Below are 19793 nucleotides of genomic sequence, written 5' to 3' on the forward strand. Positions count from 1 at the left end.
TCTCCCCCCTTTCACAAAAGCTCTCTGGACCTTCATTTGCAATTAGTAGGTAGGGAAAAGCTTCAGGCAGAGCACAAATAGAAATGTAATGGTACATTCAACTCCATCAGAAATTACTTAGTGTCAGCTTTGATGACAGTAGAGGCCTTGCCATGTTGCTGACACAGGGCATGCTTTACACTGCTCTTTGTGATTTTTGTGTCCTCCCCTCTCCCACTCTCAATACCTAGAGAGTGAAATCCAGGCAATGAAATGGAGGCTAAAAAGAGAAATCCCTTTCCACATGCAGAGTACAATAGTTAAGAAAAATTTCTCCTTCTCGAGGAACCTGAATGTTCAGAAACGGCAATTTTCCAGGAATGTAATGAGGCAGATAAAGCACACAGTTTTATACAGAGGTTGTTCATTTGTATTTTTAACCCTCCCATTTGCCTAAAAATACGGGCTGCCACAAGAAAAGATGGAGAGACAGAGTTGTTAATAGGACTAAACAGCAGGTAAAACATTTTCGTTTGTTACTTATGGAAAATCATCTATTCCAGTGATAACTTTTAAGCAGTTTTCATTATGGCTGGATAGTGAGCTCAGTGGATTGAGGGGGTGTGGTGGTGAATCCTGCACAGTGAGTTCCGGGCGAAGGAACGCAGGCTCGGCTGCTGGAGTTACTCACGACTGACAGACGAGGGCTGTTTAACTTAGCCTGCGTATGTCATGATGCAGTCAGCCGTCCACTGTTTAAGGTTAGGATTGCGACTGACCTTGGATTCACGTGAATGTCTTCAGCAGTCGTCACCCAGGGCTCTCCGGCCAGGCACTGTGTGGACTTGATTGAGACCAGAAGTTTGGGAGATGAGTCCTGGCATTATGTCTAGGACTTGAGAAGGCAGAAGCTTTGTGTAGCAAGCAGAGTAAAGGTTGACATATTCCACAGCCCTTTCTTTTTAAAATGTAAAAGGATGGAAAGCCTTGACTTATCTTTACAAAAAAACCTCTGGAGAGTGATCTTTTTTAAATGGTTATTTTTGTCATTGCCTCTAGTCCTTTTTCTAAATAAGAATGGAAAATTAAAGAAAAAGCATCAGTCTAGTCTTTTTTTTTTTTTTTTTAATTATGCTGGCAGCTCTAGTAAAACTGAATTTTGAATTGGAAAATGCCTGGTGGTGGTCGGAGTTCCACCTTTGAAAGGAAGATGCAAATCCTGTGATCACTCTACCCAGTTTGCTGCCTAAACTCTGAGCTGTCTACCAGGCTTAGGAAGGAGTAGAGTGGTGGCCTTTTTTTTTCTTTTTATACAAAACCCTACCATGTTCTCCACAGGAGTTAAATAAATTTGAGAAGTTGTGTTAAAAGAGTGCTTCAAATGGAATGTCTGCTGAGGCTGTTACTTGACAGGATGGCAGGAGTGTGTGCAGTTATCTCAACTCTGAACGGGAACAAGGCTGGTTTTCAGTTTATATTGTTAAAACTGCACACCCGTAGTCTGAGATGAACAAGTTATTTGCTGCCTTCATCATTTTTCAACCCCACGGGAAATCTTAGTTTGAGCCAACATCAATTTTTAGTTCGTTTAGGAGAAAATGTAGTCCTGATCTTGCACATTGTATTAGTTTGGCTTCATCACTTGCTAGCCATGTGACCTTGGGCACATTTCTAAGCCTCGGGTTCTTTGTCAAAATACAGCTAAAACGAGGTACGATGGATTGTCAAGACTGAAGAAATGTGTATATATGTAGCATAAATTTGGTATACAAGTAGTAGCACGTAGATGCTCTATAATTGGTGGCTTCCTCCCTGATGTGAGAAATGACGCAGTCAGCTACCAGCTTTCCGAAATGTTACCAAGGATATGAGCCAGATGTTAGACTCTTTCAAAGTCATCATTCTGGCTATAAATGTGATCAAACGGAGATGATAATTGTCCAATTTTATGAAACATTTTAGAGAATAGATACTTTTCTTTTGAAAGAAAGTGAGATTCCTTGGCTGTATTTACTATTCATGAAAACGTGTTTGTGTATCTACTATGTGTCAGGCCTCTGACCTGGGCACAAGAGGCTATATATAGTAGAGTTCTATGCTTGTCTACAGGATCTAGTGGAAGAGACAAGCCAGAAAAATCAAATTATAACGTCCTGTGGTGAATGCAGTGACAAATAAGCACAGGGTTCTCTGAGAGCTCAGGAGGCTGGACTTTCTTTCTGGAAGAGAGAAAGCTAAGCAGATATTTGAAGGATGAGTAGGATTTTACCAAGCAAAGAGGAATGGAGAAGATTTTCTAGGCAGAGGAGCATGGCTTTGGGGGAAATGGCTGGTAGACTTTGGGAGTAGGGAGGAAACATATTGAGAAATGAAGCTGGGGTCCTGCTAAGGAGTTTGGATTTTATTTGAAGACTGTGAGGGCCAATTGAAGAATTTTAAGAAGAGGAATAACATTAGAAGTTGACTGTCATTTAAGAAGACAGCTGGTATTTTCTTTGATTTTTGTATGCCATGTAGAGAGTCTACCCACGCACGCACATTATATCTTGGTTCTAGTACTACTAAAATTAAAGTTTTAATGGGATTAAAGAAAAATGTCAGTGTTAAAACGAGGCTGCTTAATTCTGGCAGCCAGTGTAGACATTTGCAGTATTTCCCTTGTCTTCCCCCATCAATACAGATTTCTCTAGAAGTCATTTCAGTTTTTTAAAACTGATTTCAAAAACTGGATCATTCTCTGACACTCTCAAGGATGTGTGCTTCTCCTCAGCTCCCTGAAAAGAACTGAGGAGGGGAGGGGGGGACGAGTGGAACAGTTCTATTTCTTTTCTATCTTTGTTTCTCTAAGAAGACATTAGTTATTTTATAGGAGAGAGCTGAAGAGAAGGGCCATATAAGGAAACTAAATAGTTTCTCCAGGACAAGAGTAGAATGAGTGCATAATAACATATTTGCCAGAAACGTACTCTGTGTCAAGACTCGTTTTGGTAAACTTGTCTCCTTTCATTGGTTCCGGGATCTCAGTGTGCTGTAATGCAGCTTTTTACCACCATGAAACATTCTGGGGCTGCCTCGTTTTGTTGTGAGAAGGCAGTATTGCTTTCTGAGTTATTGCCCTGGCGGCTCTGTAAATTAGCCCATGCTGTCACCATGCCCTCTCTGAAGGGCACATTGTACCCAAATGACTGCATTTAGGATTGACTCTTGCCACTCCCTGCTGCATGACACTTCTCACCACTTGTATCTGTGTCCAGTTTTTTTGTGTGTGTTCTTAAGTGTGGGCCACCCACAGACTGCCACCCAGGCTCTTTAGCCAGAGAAACTTGGTAAGGCTTCAGATCCAAACCCACCTTAATTCTAGAATTGCCCTTTCATTTCAAACTCTAAATATTGTCTGGCTCCCCCAACACCATTCCCTCTCTTTTTCTCATTTGCTCTTGCCAGACTCCTTGTTTCTTGAGGCTTCACTTTGGCTTATCCCCCCCCCTTTTTTTTAAATACTCAAAAGTTCCTCATAGCTAGTCCTTCTTTGACTTCTTTGTTTTGGTCTTTCAGGCTTTCTTCAGGTTCTTTCACATCTTTTACTGGACTGCTCTTGAAGAATGGAAAAACCGTGTTGTTTAATAGCTGCTTTGGATCATTCAAATCCAAAGTGTCAAGCAGTTGTTGAATGCTAGTTATGTTTATTCCTGGATAAGATACTTTAGAGATTGCAAGAGCTCAGAGGTTACCGTTTTGGAATGGCAGGACATGCACACTAAATAGCATTAGGTAGCAGTGGAGATGATGCTTAGAGGAGTGGTGACAAGGGACTTAATAATTCAGAAAAGAACCAGGATAATCATATTGGGCAACAGTTCATAGTCCTTTGTAAGAACAACAGAGGATTTAACTCAGGACACAGGCTAAGGAAGGTTCACCATTTTAGTGGATTTTATTTAGCTGTTTGAATGTCACTCATCATTTACACAGTCATGGTATAAGTAATCCATAATTAAATGAACCTTTAATGGAGTTATTTCTGTCCTATCTTAAGAATGAGAATTTTTTAAAAGATTTTATTCATTTATTTGACAGAGCGAGAGAGAGAAGGAGCAGGGGTAGGGGTAGAGGGAGAGGGAGAAGCAGACTGCCCGCCGAGCAGGGAGCCCAACATGGGGCTCAATCCTGGGACTTAACAGACTGAGCCACCCAGGTGCCCCAAGAATGAGAATATTGACAAGAAAGAAGCAGGTACCAAGGATTATTCCCAAAGGCAGTTTATGGGATATATACTGGATTAGCATTAATTCAACTCAGTTTTGTGCATGCTCAGTTTTGGCATACTGGGGAAGCAGGGTGCTTTGATGGAAACCGCACAGGTTGGGAGGCAGAGGGCTCTGGATTCAAACTCTAAGGCACTGACTTTAGGTAAGGTACTCATCCTCCAAGAACTTGTTTCCTCATCTTTATTTATTTTTTAAAATATTTTTTTTACTTAATTATTTAGAGTGAGCACGTGCGTGGGGGCAGGGGTGGGGGCAGCGGGAGAGGGAGAGAATCTCAAGCAGACTTCACACTGAGTGTGGGGCCCAATGAGGGGCTCGATCTCATGACCCTGAGATCATGACCTGAGCTGAAATCAAGAGTTGGACGCTCAACTGACTGAGCCACCAGGTGCTCCTACTCTTCTTTACAATGAGCTACCACCTACCTTAAAGGGTTTTAAGGCCTTAATGAAATACTCCATAGGTAGCTCCTAGTATTTGGACATATATTAAACTCACACAAAACAGAATAACACACTTTTGAGCACCTACTATGTGTCAGACACTGTTCAGGTATGTTAAGAAGTGTTAACTCTTAATGCTCATAGCAACCCTGTGAAATAGGTACTTTTATTCCAGTTTTACACATGAGGAAACTGAGGCAGAAAAGTTAAGTAACTTGTTCAAAGTCACAGAGTTAGCAGGTGACACAGAGCCAAGATATAAATCTTTTTTTTTTAATAGTTCTTTTTTTTTTTTTAAGATTTTATTTATTTATTTGAGAGAGAGAATGAGATAGAGAGAGCATGAGAGGGGGAGGGTCAGAGGGAGAAGCAGACTCCCTGCTGAGCAGGGAGCCCGATGTGGGACTCGATCCCGGGACTCCAGGATCATGACCTGAGCCGAAGGCAGTCGTTTAACCAGCTGAGCCACCCAGGCGCCCCCAAGATATAAATCTTGACAATTTGGCTTCAGTGCCTGCAGTCTTAACCAATATGCTATCTTGCTCTTGGTTCTGTATTAGTTCACACTTTGATACTGCCCAGTGATTATTGATGTTCGTTTTTATACGTGAAAGTACAACTAGTTGTTCAGTTTCCAGATTGTGAGATGTGAAGGCGATCTTAATGTTTATCTAACTCCACCACTTATCTGCTGCTTTAGTCCTCTCTACAGTATTGCTGCCAAGTGGTCTTGAATCTATAAACAAAGATTCCATTATGCTCAGTATACCGTGCTTACTAAATTACCAAGTTAGAGAAGTAGACTAATAAATGTTAAGAAGAGTTTAAAGAGAGGCTAGAATAAAATAAAGTTTTCTGATTAATTTAAGATCACCAGGAAACTCTTCTAAATAGAGCATAGTTCTCTAAGCAATGCATTTAGTTGGTTTTGGTTTAAATTAAGAACACTGTTTTTCTTTGAAAAAAGATTGTCCAATTCGTGGCCTTGCCTTTGACTTAACCTTGTAAGAAAATCAAGAAGAAATTTGGCATTTTTTATCCTATTTAAGCAGACTCACAGGTGGAGAAGTAGCCCCTGAACATTTTTTTTTTTTAAAGATTTTATTTATTTATTTGAGAGAATGAGATAGAGAGAGCATGAGAGGGGGGAGGGTCAGAGGGAGAAGCAGGCTCCCCGCGGAGCAGGGAGCCCGATGCGGGACTCGATCCAGGGACTCCAGGATCATGACCTGAGCCGAAGGCAGTCGCTTAACCAACTGAGCCACCCAGGCGCCCGCCCCTGAACATTTGTTGCTTACTGATTGTACTGGGGTAGGACAAGGCAGTGTTTTCCATTTTGAATATCAAAACCAGGTTTGGGGCACCTGGCTGGCTCCGTTGGAAGAGCATGGGACTCTTGATCTCGGAGTTGTGAGTTCAAGCCCCACATTGGGTGTAGAGATTACTTAAATAAATCCAACTTAAAAAAAAACAAAAACAACAACAGGTTTTTCTAAAAGATGTGTGAAGAATATATAAACAGCATAATCATGGTATTATGTTTTATTCTATCCTGGAGTGGGATGTACAGGAAGCAGAACCGTTTTCCTGCAAACCATAAAGCCTGATAGGAGTGTGTTTCCATTATATCTCTTAGTTATATTCTACCTATATATGAGTGCTTTATCTTATTTCATCCTTGTGATAAGCTGCAAAGTTTTTCTCTTCCCCATTTTGCAGAAAACAAGCCTCGTTTGCTTAGTTAGTATGCCCAACATCTCTCAGTAAGGTAGTGAACTGGGGCTAGAACCTAAGTCTTCAGACTTCACATCGTGTGACTTCCACCTCTAGTAAGAAGAATGTATTGGTCCATTCATAAGTGTGCTTTGAAAATGCTTCCTGATGTGCCCAACAGCCAGGATGGCTGCTGTGGAAGACAGAAGAGAAGCACATGACACGTTCTCTGCCTTCCTGGGACAGACCGTCATTGGAAAGGCAAACATGTGCATGTTTGTGCATTTCACAGACTTTTGTTAAAAGTTTACTACGTGCCCAGCACTGTTGTGCTAGATGCTGGGGATACAAAGATGAATTTTTTGCCCTTGAGGAATTTACTGTCTAGTGGAGGAGAGATGTAGACAAGTAATTATAATGTGCTATAATACTAATATAGTACTTAAGAGTGCTTACCAAAGGCCAAATTTGTGCAAGATATCTAAATCCACTTTCTCTAATCCTCACAACACTTTCATTTACAAACGAAGTTAGGGAGTCTCCGAGAGTTACATGATTTGCCCAATAAGTGGCAAAGGTGAGATGTATCTTTTTTCTTTTTTAAAGATTTTATGTATTCATTTAGAGAGAGTATGCACATGAGCCTGGGAAGGGACAGAGGGAGAGAGAATCTCCAGCAGACTGCGCTGAGCGCGGGGCCCAGTGTGGGGCTCGATCCCACAACCCTGAGATCATGACCTGAGATGAAATCAAGTCAGACGCTTAACCAACTGAGCTACCCAGATGCCCCTCTTTTTTCTTCTTTTAAAGATTTTATCTTTAAGTAATCTGTACACCCAACATGGGTACAACCCTCAAATCAAGACTCAAACGCTCCCCCAACTGAACCAGCTAGGTGCCCCGATGTGTGTCTTTAATAATAAATTTATAATGAAAAATTGGAGGAACTGAAATACTTGAACGATTATGATTAGCAAACCTGTATAGGAAGCTGACTCCCTGTCAGATAGGTGTGGGAGTGAACAAAAGAAGTAAAATGAATTGCACCTTTAAAATTATTGATCCCAGAATGGGATGATCTTGCCAGTGGTTCAAGTCACTGACTCTTGGCTATGATGCCCTGCTTCTATCTTTACATAAGGAAAACCACGCCCGTGGACCATACGTTAGGCTAGAGACTGAGGCTCGTTCTCCTCTGGTTGCCCTGGAGAGCCAGATTTGAATGCTAGGCTTTCTGACTTGCAGCCTGTATTCTTTCTACTGTACCATGTCCTTCCTCCTCTATGTAAAGAGGGTATGTGCCCACAACTTGGTGTGGGCCCCAGGGTGGGCTGTCTGTGATTGCCTTAGGGATTAAGGACTCAGAGGACAAAGTGCTTAAACTGAGGTTTTTGAGAATAGGAGTTTGCCAGATGGGAAAGTGAAGGGCATCCCAGGCAGAAGGAACCGGACATGTGGCATAAGAGGCCCACAGGCATGAGAGAAAGCATGGAGTGTTTAGAGATTATAAGTGGTTTGAGGAGAGGTGGTATAGTGGTCTGTGAGGTCAAATACGTGAGCAGAGGCCAGATCACAGAGGTCTTTGCTAAATAGTTTAAGGTCACTCTAATAGGAAGCCACTGAGGAATTTTAACTTGTCTGAATTGTACACCTTTTGTAGCCTAAAGAGGGAATTACCAGTATGAAGGAGGTCGTAAGTCAGAGCCAAGTTGCACGTGCATCTTGAAATAAAGCAAGCAGGAGAAAATATTATGGAGTTGGATTTAGTTCAGTTTTAGGCAAATGACTTCTTGATTTCCTTGGAAACTCCGGACAGGAGAGAATTGGGAGTAACCTCAAATTTGGAGTGATTAGCCTTTTGCTAGGTCATCTGATGCTTGGAAACCCTCTGGCTCTTGCCTGAGCCATTGTCCTAGTTAAACCATGGAGATGGGATTGGTTCCACAGTTCCACTAAGGATACATGTAGGCCATTCTCTGACGCACAAACACAAACTCTGGTTTAGACCTGGAACTTACTGCATCTCCCTGGAATTCTTTGGGCCAAAATGACCCATAGTCCCAGAATGGTCAACTAAATTCATCCCAAGTCATATTTATTATAAATTTATTCTATGCCAAGTGCTTCCAGATACTTTTTGTTATTTAATGCTAATAATTTTGTGAGGTGTAGCTATCAGCCCAATTTTGTGAATTAGGAAATTGAGTAGCAGAGAGGCTGCCCAGCTAGTGCATGGTAGAGCTGGGATTTGAGGGTCAGACTGAGTGGCCTATCACTGTCCATTCTTGACCTGAGTTCTTTTCCAGCGGTGTGGAGCACAGTAAGCAGTGTTGCGTATCACACTAGGGTGTGTATCAGTCACTCACTGAACGGCCATTATACTTGGGACTGGTCAGTGATATGCTTTTATTTCTAGCAGTAGGTTTTTTGCTGCAAACCCCAAAGCTCACCCCTAAGGTAAGGGAACAGCTATCTTGAATGAAGCTACATGAAGACTGTTGTTATTATAATCTCTAATCCTCACAACAAGCTACATGAAGCCCCCTTACCCTCATTTAGAATTGTGCATAGCTCACAGTATGAGTTATATGGCTTCCCAGCTTATAGAAGCAGCGGAGTAGCTAGGGACAGTTGCTTTTTGCTATCGGGCAAGTGGTCGTCACTTGCTGGTTTTGTAGAAACTACTTGGACTTTAAAGTTGGACCAACTAGGGGCTCCTGGGTGGCTCAGTCTGTTAAGCGTCCAACTCTTGATCTCAGCTCAGGTCTTGATCTTAGGGTTGTGAGTTCAAGCCCCTCGTTGGGCTTCATGCTGGGCCTGGAGCATACATACATACATAAAAATAAAGTTGAACAGACTGGAGCTCAGTGCCTATTGACTACCTGTGTGACATCTACAAAGTCACTTAACTTCTCGGAGCCTCACTTTGCTCATCTGAAAGATGAGGGTATTAGCTACCTTAAGACTGTTGTGAGGATTAGAGATTATAATAAAGTGCCCAGTTTATAGTGGTTGGTCAGGAAGTAAATGATAATGATTATTTTTTTCAAAGCAGTGCTTTGGGCTTTAACCTATGTGAGAAAAATGAGTTGTCATCATTTATTTTCAACAATCATTTATTAGAGTGTCCACTTTGTTATAGCCAACACATTTGAACTATCAAAACTAATTTATGACAAAGCAAGGGGGAGGTGCTAATGGACCCAATGTTTTGGTGGGCTTCCTCGTGATTCTGCTCACCTGTCCAAGCTCCCCTTTGATCTCCCAGCACCCCTACCTTTCAGGTGGGCTGCCGTGTGCCTCCTGGACTCTTCATTTCAACCACATTTCTACTTGAGACAGTTTAGAGGAAAGCCAGTGGTCTGAGCGTGCATTCTGTTTCCCCAAGTACAGACATCAGGGGGCACCTTTATAAATGAAAAAATAAACAGATCTCCAGCAGGGATGAGGCCTCCTCCTGCCTCCCCCAATGATGTATGGGGTGCTCAGGCAATAGTCACGCCTGTAGTTTGAGCCCATCTGTTTTCTCTGTTCACCTCCTGAGTACTGTCCCCTTGTGGTTTGCATCATTCCCAGAGACCAGCCAACTCCAGCCCTCCTCAAGCCACTTGGTCAATAGCTGTCTTATTTAAACACTCTCCCTCTCTTTGGGTGCCAGATGTGAAGTTTCAAGGCAGTAGAGGCCAGGCTGGCTAACGCTGTGACACCTGCTTTAGCAGGCAAGCCAGTCAGCTGCTGCTTCTGATGATGTTGGCCCTTTTTCATGGACAGCATGAGGGTTTCATCCCACCAAGCACACACACAGGCAGCTGAGGGAGCCTCATAAATTATGGTTTTGTTTGTTTACTCAGGGCAAGCAGCGTGGTGTAGTGGAAAGAGCCCTGCACTTTGAAGCTGAAAACATGGGTTTGGGTCCTCATTGGTTATGTGATTTTGTCTTCAGAGCACCTCTTTGTAGATTTATAATGTCTGAGATAGTGATAAGTGCTATTTGTTTATCTGCTTATTGGCCATTTCCTCTATCACGATGCAAATTTCAGGAAGTCAGGGGCTGTCTTGGCTATCATTCTAACTCCAGCACCTAGGACAGTGCCTAGAACATAGTAGGTTCCTAGAAAATATTTATTGAGGAGCGCCAGGGTGGCGCAGTTGGTTGAGTGTTCAACTCTCGGTTTTGGCTCAGGTCGTGATCTTGGGTCGTGGGATCAAGCCCTGCTCTGGCTCCGTGCTCAGCAGGGGGTCAGCTTGAGGTTTTTTTTTCCTCTCTCTCTCCCTCTGCCCTCCCTCCATGTGCTCGCTCGCTCGCTGTCTCCCAAATAAATAAGTAAATCTTAAATATATTTATTGGGATGCCTGGGTGGCTCAGTTGGTTAAATGTCTGCCTTCAGCTCAGGTCATGATCCCAGTGTCCTGGGATTGAGCCCCATGTCTGTCTCCCTGCTAAGCAGGGAGTCTGTTTCTCCCTCTCCCTCTGCCTGCTGCTCCCCATGCTTGTGCTCTCTCTCTCTGTCTCTATGACAAATAAATAAATAAAATCTTTTAAAAAGAAAAAAGAAAATGCCATTTGTGTTCTGAAACAGAGATTTAAGAAAACATTTATTGAATGAATGGGTGAACTCTAAAACTACCTTGTCTACTTACTGACCATGTGATCCTGGAAAAGTCATTTATCTTCTCTGGGCCTTAGTTTTGTCAGCTGTAAAATGAAGGCATTAGATTTCTATTTCTAGCGCTCTAAGATAATAAGGATTCATTCATTTAACAAATTACTTCGGGTGTCTGTGCTGGGCACTCTGCCAAGCCCTGAAAATATAAGTCATGAACAAGTCAGAAACAGAACCTGCCCTCATGGAGTTTTGAAAGGGAGAGGCAACCAAATAAATAATGGGGTAAACATGTATTTAAGGACCACTGTGATAAGCCTTACAAAGGATCTGCAGAGGGCACTGCGAGAGGATATAATTAATAGAGAGAACCTACCCATGCTGTGGGTAGTCTGGGAAGATGGCCTGATGAAGGTGACATTTAAGCTCAGATTCTACAGATCAATAGGAGTTGGCCAGGGGAAAGGAGTACAGGATTTTAGGCAGAGGGAAGGGCTTATGTGAAGGCCCTGGGGAGAAGTGTGGCTGGAACAGTGACCAACAGGGAGGTTGTGCCCAAGATGAGGCTAGAGAGGTAGGCTGGGCCAGACTATGGGGAACTTTGTGGCTGTGGGAAGGATTTTGTCATTCTAAAGGCAAAGGGAAGCCAATAAAGACAATTCCTATTATTATGGAGAGCTCACTAGTTCAGACAAAAGGGAAAGTTGGATCCCCTCCTTACATGCCTGTCCCGTGCAGATAGGGCAGATATTACTCCATTTTGTAGATGAAGAAAGAGAGGTTAGGTGATCTTGCAAGTCAGAGGTGGAGCTTAACCTTTGAAATTTTGTCCACTTCTCTCAATACTCTACCACATTTATAGAATTGAGAGCTTTTTTTCCCCTCTCAAATCCTTCAAATGATTAAATTTTAGACCTAAATATCTTGTAATAACAACTCTCATCTGAAAATTGAATGCCTCATAAGCAACTTTTATGCAAGTCTGATAGAGACAAATTTCTCCTGAGCAGTTTCTCCTGCTTGCATTTTGGGTAACTACAACCAAATCTTTGATGCATTTTTAATTGTCCTTAGGAAGGATTCCTAGGAATAGGATTACTGTGTCAAAGGATATGAATTCTTAAGGAACCCTTGGCACATACTGCCTAATTGCCCTCCCAAGGTTGTACTAATTTTGATGCTCATCATCAGTACATGAGAATGACTTTCTCACTGCTTCAAGCCAATCTGATTTCTTCAGCAAAGCTACATAAAGCTGAGTTTCCAGTTGGAGACAGGAAATACAACTAGGCTTTCACAATATTAATTGGGGAAAAAGGTGAAGCTGTAGAGATAGTACCCAAGGGAAGCAGGAAACTCCCAGAGGCCTAGGAGGAAGCCAGGAAGTACCTCCTGTGGAGTCTGGTCATTCACTGACAGGAGGCACTCTTGCGTGTGCAGTTGCTGGAAGTTCAGAACTTGGTGTGGTTTCTGGCGACATAAGTAGGGTCTCTAAAGCTGAAAGAACTCTTAAAAGCACCTAGAAAGAAGAAACTCTTTTCCAGCAGAAGCTGAGTTGGTGGGCAGAGCAACGGTGAGTTATGACTACCAGCAGAATCAAGAGAGTATCAGCATGGGCTTTGTTAGCTCAGCAAGTGGGGATGCAGACCTAAGAGTCAGAGATCTTGGTGGTTGTTACCTACCCTTGGGCTGGTGTGATGGGCCTGTATCTTTATCTCCCTACAGTGCCTTGCACAGAGTAGGTGCTCTGAGAATGTTTCAGAGCCAAGCCGAGTTAACAGTAATTTGCTGTTCATTCAAATATCTAATGTGCCAGGCAACGGAAATGAAGATTAGGATAACATGGTTCATGTCCCCACAGAATTTCCAATCTGGTGATGGTTAACTACAAGTTATAAGCAATTACAGAATACTAAGAGAAGGGGTAGGAGAGGAGAAGTACAGGGTACCATGAAAGTATATAGCAGTGGACCCCCATCTCTAGCCTTGGTGGATATAGTAAGGATACAGGGTAAATTCAATGAGGACAGGGCTATATATACCTTATTCATTGCTGTATCCCAGTACCTGCTATATGATGGGTCCCCCGTAAACATTTGATGAATGAATCAACAAAGGAATGAATGAATAAAGTGGTGTCTAAATTGGTAAGCCAAGTGGAGGATGGGAATAATATTTCACACAGAGATAAAGGCAGTATAAAGGCCTGGATAGATTAAGAAAGTGTTGTGGCTGAAGCAAAGTCAAGGGAGCACAGAGTATCAAGATTCAAGGCTGAAGAGGTCAAAGGAAGTCAGGCCAAGGAGGGTCTTCTAAGGCCTATTAGGGAATTTGGATTTTTTTGTAAGAAAAATAAGAAACCAAGGAAAGTTATTAGGCAAGGAAGTGATATAGTCAGATGATAAAGCTACATGTCAGCTGTATGCTAGAGACTTTACATATAATATCTCTTATTTTCAGGACAACCCTGCAAGGTATATATTATCCCCTATTCTATAGATGAGATTATGTGGCCTACCTAAAGTCAAATAACACATCTGGGATTGAAATCAAGGCCTGTCTGACTCCAAAGCCTGTGAATTCTTTCCACTAGATCCCACTGCCTCCCTACTGCTTGATGCTCTCACTTTCATTTCTTGTGACAATGCCTCACCTGGTCCTTGGCTCCAAGAACACCATCTTTAGCCAGGCATGTCAGTAGCTGGTTAGGACAATCCAAAGCCTACAGACTATGCCACTGCTGCTGAATTTTTTGCTGTGTGTAATGGTGAGACCTTGTGGCTTCAGGTATGATTCTTCACCTGTCTGTGTTGCTTCCCTGCTAGCCTTTTCAATCATCTCTGCCCAATACAGATTTTAACACATTACACCATAACCACAGTAATACACAGCAGTCATTTGTGGAGCTTCTGTGAAAGTGCAGACACTATCAGGAATTCATGTATATTATTTCTTTTCACCTTAATAACAATATTTTGAAGTAGCTATTATTAGCCTGATTTTGACGTGAAGAAATTGAGGCTAAGAGAGGTTAAGTGACTTGCCCAAGATCACACAGTTAAAAAATGATAGAGGGTCATCCAGATACTAAATTCGCTCTTCTCCCACAAACAACTGTAAAATTGGATGCAACATATGAAATAATTGTTTTCAGATGTTGGACAACAGACAGAGTAGGAATATGATCCCCAATAGAAATAAAACAAATGTGATGTGCCTCATTATCACCCAGTTTGGAGGCATTTTCTAGATCCTGATGCAGGGATTTGCTAGGATGAGGAAACAAATCAGAGTTCAGGATTACTGAGGCAGCTGATATTTGCAGGGCAGGGTTTCAGAGAGAATGAAGCTGGTATAGAAAAGGAGCTCCAGAAATATGCATAGGTATCCCCTACACATGGATAGGTAGATAATCCATAAGGCCAAGCAGAGAACAACTACTGAGCTAAACAACTACCACTGTATGTGGAAAACTGAGATATGTTTGAGTTATAACTAGCCAGAATGTGGGTATCTCATTGAGTACTCCAAGCATCCAGTAGAGCTCTCAGAAATTCCAAGCCTTAAGGGTAGGGCTAATCTAGCCCTAGAGTAAAGGCTGCTCTAGGTGTACCCTAACAAGCTTTAAAACTGGTCTCAAAAGGATCAGGTTCGGGGCGCCTGGTGGCTCAGTCGTTAAGTGCCTGCCTTCGGCTCAGGTCATGATCTCAGGGTCCTGGGATCGAGCCCCGCATTGGGCTCCCTGCTCCGCGGGAAGCCTGCTTCTCCCTCTCCCACTCCCCCTGCTTGTGTTCCCTCTCTCGCTGTCTCTCTCTCTGTCAAATAAATAAAATCTAAAAAAAAAAAAAAGGATCAGGTTCATCCACAACTAAATTATCTGCCTGCCAGAGCAAAACGCAACACCCCATTAAGGAAGACAACAAAATCCACACCCAACAGTGTAGCATCCATAGTGTCCAGCACAAGATAAAATATTAATAGACGTACAAAGAAGCAGAAAAATGTGACTCATAATCAGAAAAATAATGTAGTAGAAACAGATCCATACGTGATGTTAATATTTGGAATTAACAGACAATGAGCTTAAATTAATTATAAACATGTTCAAGTCTTTAAAGAAAAGTATAAACATAATGAGGAAAAATAAGGAATCTCAACAGGGAACCAAAAATTATCAAAAAAGAATCAAATAGAAATTATAGAATTGAAAAATATAATAATTTTTGAAAAATTCACTGCTTGGGGCACCTGGGTGGCTCAGTCAGTTAAGCCTCTGACTCTCGATCTCAGCTCAGGTCATGATCTCAGAGTCCTGGGATGGAGCCCCGAGCTGGGCTCCCCACTCAGGGAATCTGCTTGTCTCCCTCTCCCTCTGCCCATCCCCACACTCGCTTGCTCTCTCTAAAATCTTTTTTTTTTTTTAATTCACTGCTTGATCTGCAATCACAGTCACAATCCCAGCAAGTTATTTTGTGAACATGGACAAACCAATTCTAAATTCTGAAGTCTGTATGGAGAGTTAGAAGATCTCCAGAATAGCTGACACAATATTGAAGGAGAACAAAGTTCAGAGTCACTACCTGACTTGAAGACTTACTATAAAGCTATAGTAATCAAGACAATGTGATGTTGGTGAAAGAATAGACAGATCAATGGAACAGCATAGAGAGCCTCAAAGTAGACCCATATAAATATAGTCAGTTGATCATTGACAGAGGAACACATGCAATACAATGGAGCAGAAATAGTCTTTTCAATAAATGGTGATGGAACAACTGGACATTCACGTGGGAGAAAATCTAGACACAGACCTTCTACCCTTCACAAAAAATTAACTCAAGATAGATCATAGACCTAAATATGAAACACAAAACTATAAAACTCCTAGAAGATAACATAGGAGAAAACCTAGATGACCTTGGGTATGGTAATTACTTTTTAACATCAAAACATCAAAAACAATCAATGAAAGAAAGAATTGGTAAGATAGACTTCATTAAGATTGAAAGCTTTTGCTCTGTGAAAGATACTTAGGAGAATGAGAAAAGTCACAGACTCAGAGAAAATATTTGCAACAGATAAATCTGATATAAGACTATTATTCAAAATATATGAAGAACTCTTAAAACTCACCAAGGAAACAACCGAATTTTTAAAAATGGGAAAAATACTTAAACAGACATCTCACCAAAGAAGATAATACACATGACAAATAAACATTTGAAAAGATGTTCTACATCATTCGTCATTAGGGAATTATAGATTAAAATAACAATGAGATACCACTATACACATATTAGAAAGGCCAAAATCCAAAACACTGACAACACCAAATGCTGGCAAGGATGTGGAGCATTAGGAACTTTCGTTCATTGCTGGTGGGAATGCACAATGGTACAGTCACTTTGGAAAATAAGCATTTTCTTACAAAACTAAACAGTCTTACCATATGATCCAGCAATTGCGTTTTTTTTTTTTAAGATTTTATTTATTTGACAGAGAGATAGAAGCACAAGTAGGCAGAGAGGCAGGCAGAGGGAGAGAGAGAAGCAGACTCTCCGCTGAGCAGGGAGCCCAACGTGGGACTCAATCCCAGGACCCTGGGATCATGACCTCAGCCTAAGGCAGATGCTCAACTGACTGAGCCACTCAGGTGCCTGCAGTTGCGCTCTTTGATATTTACCCAAATGAGGTGAAAACTTATGTTCACACAAAAATCTTATGTCTACACAAAAACCTGTTCCTGGATGTTTAGGGCAGCTTTATTCACACATTAAATTAAAAACTAGCAGAACTGAAAAAAGTAGAAAGATCCACAATTTAGATGGACATAGAATGATGGAGGCAGGATTTCTGGAATGACAGAGTAAGGAGCTCAAAAAATCCTCTTTAAAAAATACCAAAAATCAAAAACCCAAAACATTAAAACTGTACAAAATTGTCAAAAACAAAAGTGACCAAAGGCTTACAACAAATTGAGAAACATTTATTCATGAAAAACTGCTGAACCTTTGGTAAGAACAGTGGCAGTCTCTGACGTCTTAGCCTGTGGCTGCTCCTAACCCTTTTCCCCCACACTACCACCCTAGCTCAGCTGCCACAGTAATTGTTCTACATAGAGAGGCAAGTCATGGAAAACTACATCTTTGCTTTGGGAAGGTGCTCACTTGATTTGAAAAACCCCATGCCCAGGGGCATTGAAAGAAACAGTAGCAATCTCAGTGACAAAACAAAACAAAAAACAAGGAAGTTCAACAACTCAGCTAGCTTGAGGTTCTCGAGGTTGAGGTCCTGGTTGGGGCAAGCAAGAGGACAGAAATTTTGTAGGGTTATACAAGGAATGATACAGTCATAGTGGGTCTTGGTAAGTTCCCACATATTTCTGACAAAGCACATACATGAGCAGGAGAGCAGAGTGCTCTGGCTAGCCACATATGCCTGGTAGAACTTGGGGCCACGCAGACAGGTGGAGGAATGCAATAGTGCCCAACAGAAAGGAAAAGCTGTCGCAGACTTGTAAACTGCCTGAATTTTGAATGTACTCTCTAACACACACATTAGATTTATCACAGAGCCATTGAAGAAGGTGTTAAGTCTTATGGGCTCAATGTATTTGAGCACATCCTCTGACCAATCATTGGCTGACTACTTAGCAATGCAGATACAGAGGCAAGGAAGCAAGATGTAAACATAAAGACAGGAATTAAAGAAAAAAAAAATAAACAAGAACTACCAGTGACTGCACATTACAGGTTCCACAGATCTAGTCCAGGCAAGTTACTAAGCAACCAACAGCCTGTAGGGAGAAAATATCCGACTTCAGAATTGCTAGAACATATCTAACAAAACCAAAAAATGAGATATGCAAAGAAATGGGAAACTATGACCCATATTTGGGGAAAAAAGCATTCAAAACAATAATATACAAGACTTAAAAGACCTTAACCAATTTGACTTGATTGACGTTTGCAAAACAGGACACTCAATAACTGCAGAACGTTTGTGCTTTTTAAGTACGCATGGAAGATAACCATTTGTATTTTTATAAAATTTAATACCTATTCTTTTCTTAAGTTTCTTTATTTAAGTAATCTTATACCCAATGTGGGGCTCAAACTCACAGGCCCAAGATCAAGGGCTGAGTCACCAGGCACCCCTTAACACCTATTCTTGATAAAAAGAAAAAAAAAAAAACTTTCCCAAAACTAGAAATAGAACAAAACATCTTCAGTCTGTAAAGCTGGATCTATAAAAATTCTATGGCTAAATGATACTTTATAGTGAAATATTGAACACTTTCCCACTAAATTTAGGAGTAAGGCAATGATATCTGCTATCATCAATTCACTCAATGTTACATTCTTGGAGGTTCTAGCCAATGTAATAAGATAAGTAACTAAAAGACATTCAAATAAAAAAATAAGTAAATTTTTATTTTCAAAGAGCATGATCAAATAAATAGAAAAATTTAAGAAATCTACTCCAAAAAAAACACCTGACTTGAGGCAATATATGAATTTAGTAAAGTGACAGAATATCAGGTCAGCATATAAGGATCAATTGTATTTACATATACTAGCAATAAACAATTGGAAAATTTTTAAAAATTAATACTATCTATAATAACATTGAAAACAGGGCGCCTGGGTAGCTCATTCGTTAAGCATCTGCCTTCAGCTCAGGTCGTGGTCCCAGGGTCCTGGGATCGAGTCCCACATCGGGCTCCCTGCTCATGGGAGGCCTGCTTCTCCCTCTCCCACTCCGCCTGCTTGTGTTCCCTCTCTTGCTGTCTCTCTCTGTCAAATAAATAAAATCTTTAAAAAAAAATAGCATTGAAAACATAAAGATAACAGACTATGTGCAGGACCTCTACACTAAAAACTACAAAATACTGAAGAGAGAAATTAAAGAAACTCAAAATTAATGGAAAAATATACCATGCTCATGGGTTGGGAGAACACAGTATTGTTAACTTGTCAGTTTTCCTCAAATTGATCAATAGATTCAAAGCAATACCAAGTTTCTAGTCATACTTTTTTTTTTAGAAACTGACAAGTTGGTTCTAAAATTTATATGGAAATATAAAAGATCTAGAATAAGCAGTCTTGAAATAAAACAGAGGTGAAGAATTTACATTACCTGATTTCTAGGCTTACAAAAATGCTACAGTAATTAAGACATTGTGGTACTGGCACAAGATAGGAAAGATAAGTCAATGGGACAGAATGGTAAGTCTAGAAATAGTGTTTAACTGATTTTATCCAAAAAAGCAAAAACAATTTAATGTGGAAAGAAAAGTGTGTTCAACACACAGTGCTAAAAAAGAATTGGCTATGAAAATTTTTTCTGGAAGATTATTTTCATGATCTTTGGATAGGCAAAGATTTCTTAGAACCCAGAAGGCAATAATCATAAAAGAAAAATCAATAAAACGGAATTCACCAAAACTTAAAGTTTAAAGCTTCTGCGTCTCAGAAGACACCATTAAGAAAATGAGTAGGAGGGCGCCTGGGTGGCTCAGTTGGTTAAGCGACTGCCTTCAGCTCAGGTCATGATCCTGGAGTCCCTGGATCGAGTCCCGCATTGGGCTCCCTGCTCGGCAGGGAGTCTGCTTCTCCCTCTGACCCTCCCCCCTCTCATGTGCTCGCTCTCTCTCATTCTCTCTGTCTCAGATAAATAAATAAAATCTTAAAAAAAAAAAAGAAAATGAGTAGGAAAGTAAATATTCTTTTTTTTTTTTTTTTAAAGATTTTATTTATTTATTTGACAGAGAGAGAGACAGCGAG

The 19793-nt window shown here is 41.1% G+C and overlaps 1 protein-coding gene across 4 annotated transcripts in view; it reads left to right on the top strand.

Annotated features, from left to right (window-relative positions):
• POLD3 (DNA polymerase delta 3, accessory subunit) overlaps positions 1 to 19793 on the top strand; it is a 114203-nt gene that overhangs the window by 48689 nt on the left and 45721 nt on the right. The window lies entirely within an intron of this gene.

The sequence above is a fragment of the Leptonychotes weddellii genome, chromosome 11 (assembly GCF_054177405.1).
Source record: "Leptonychotes weddellii isolate Sample4059 chromosome 11, ASM5417740v2, whole genome shotgun sequence".
NCBI lineage: Eukaryota > Metazoa > Chordata > Mammalia > Carnivora > Phocidae > Leptonychotes > Leptonychotes weddellii.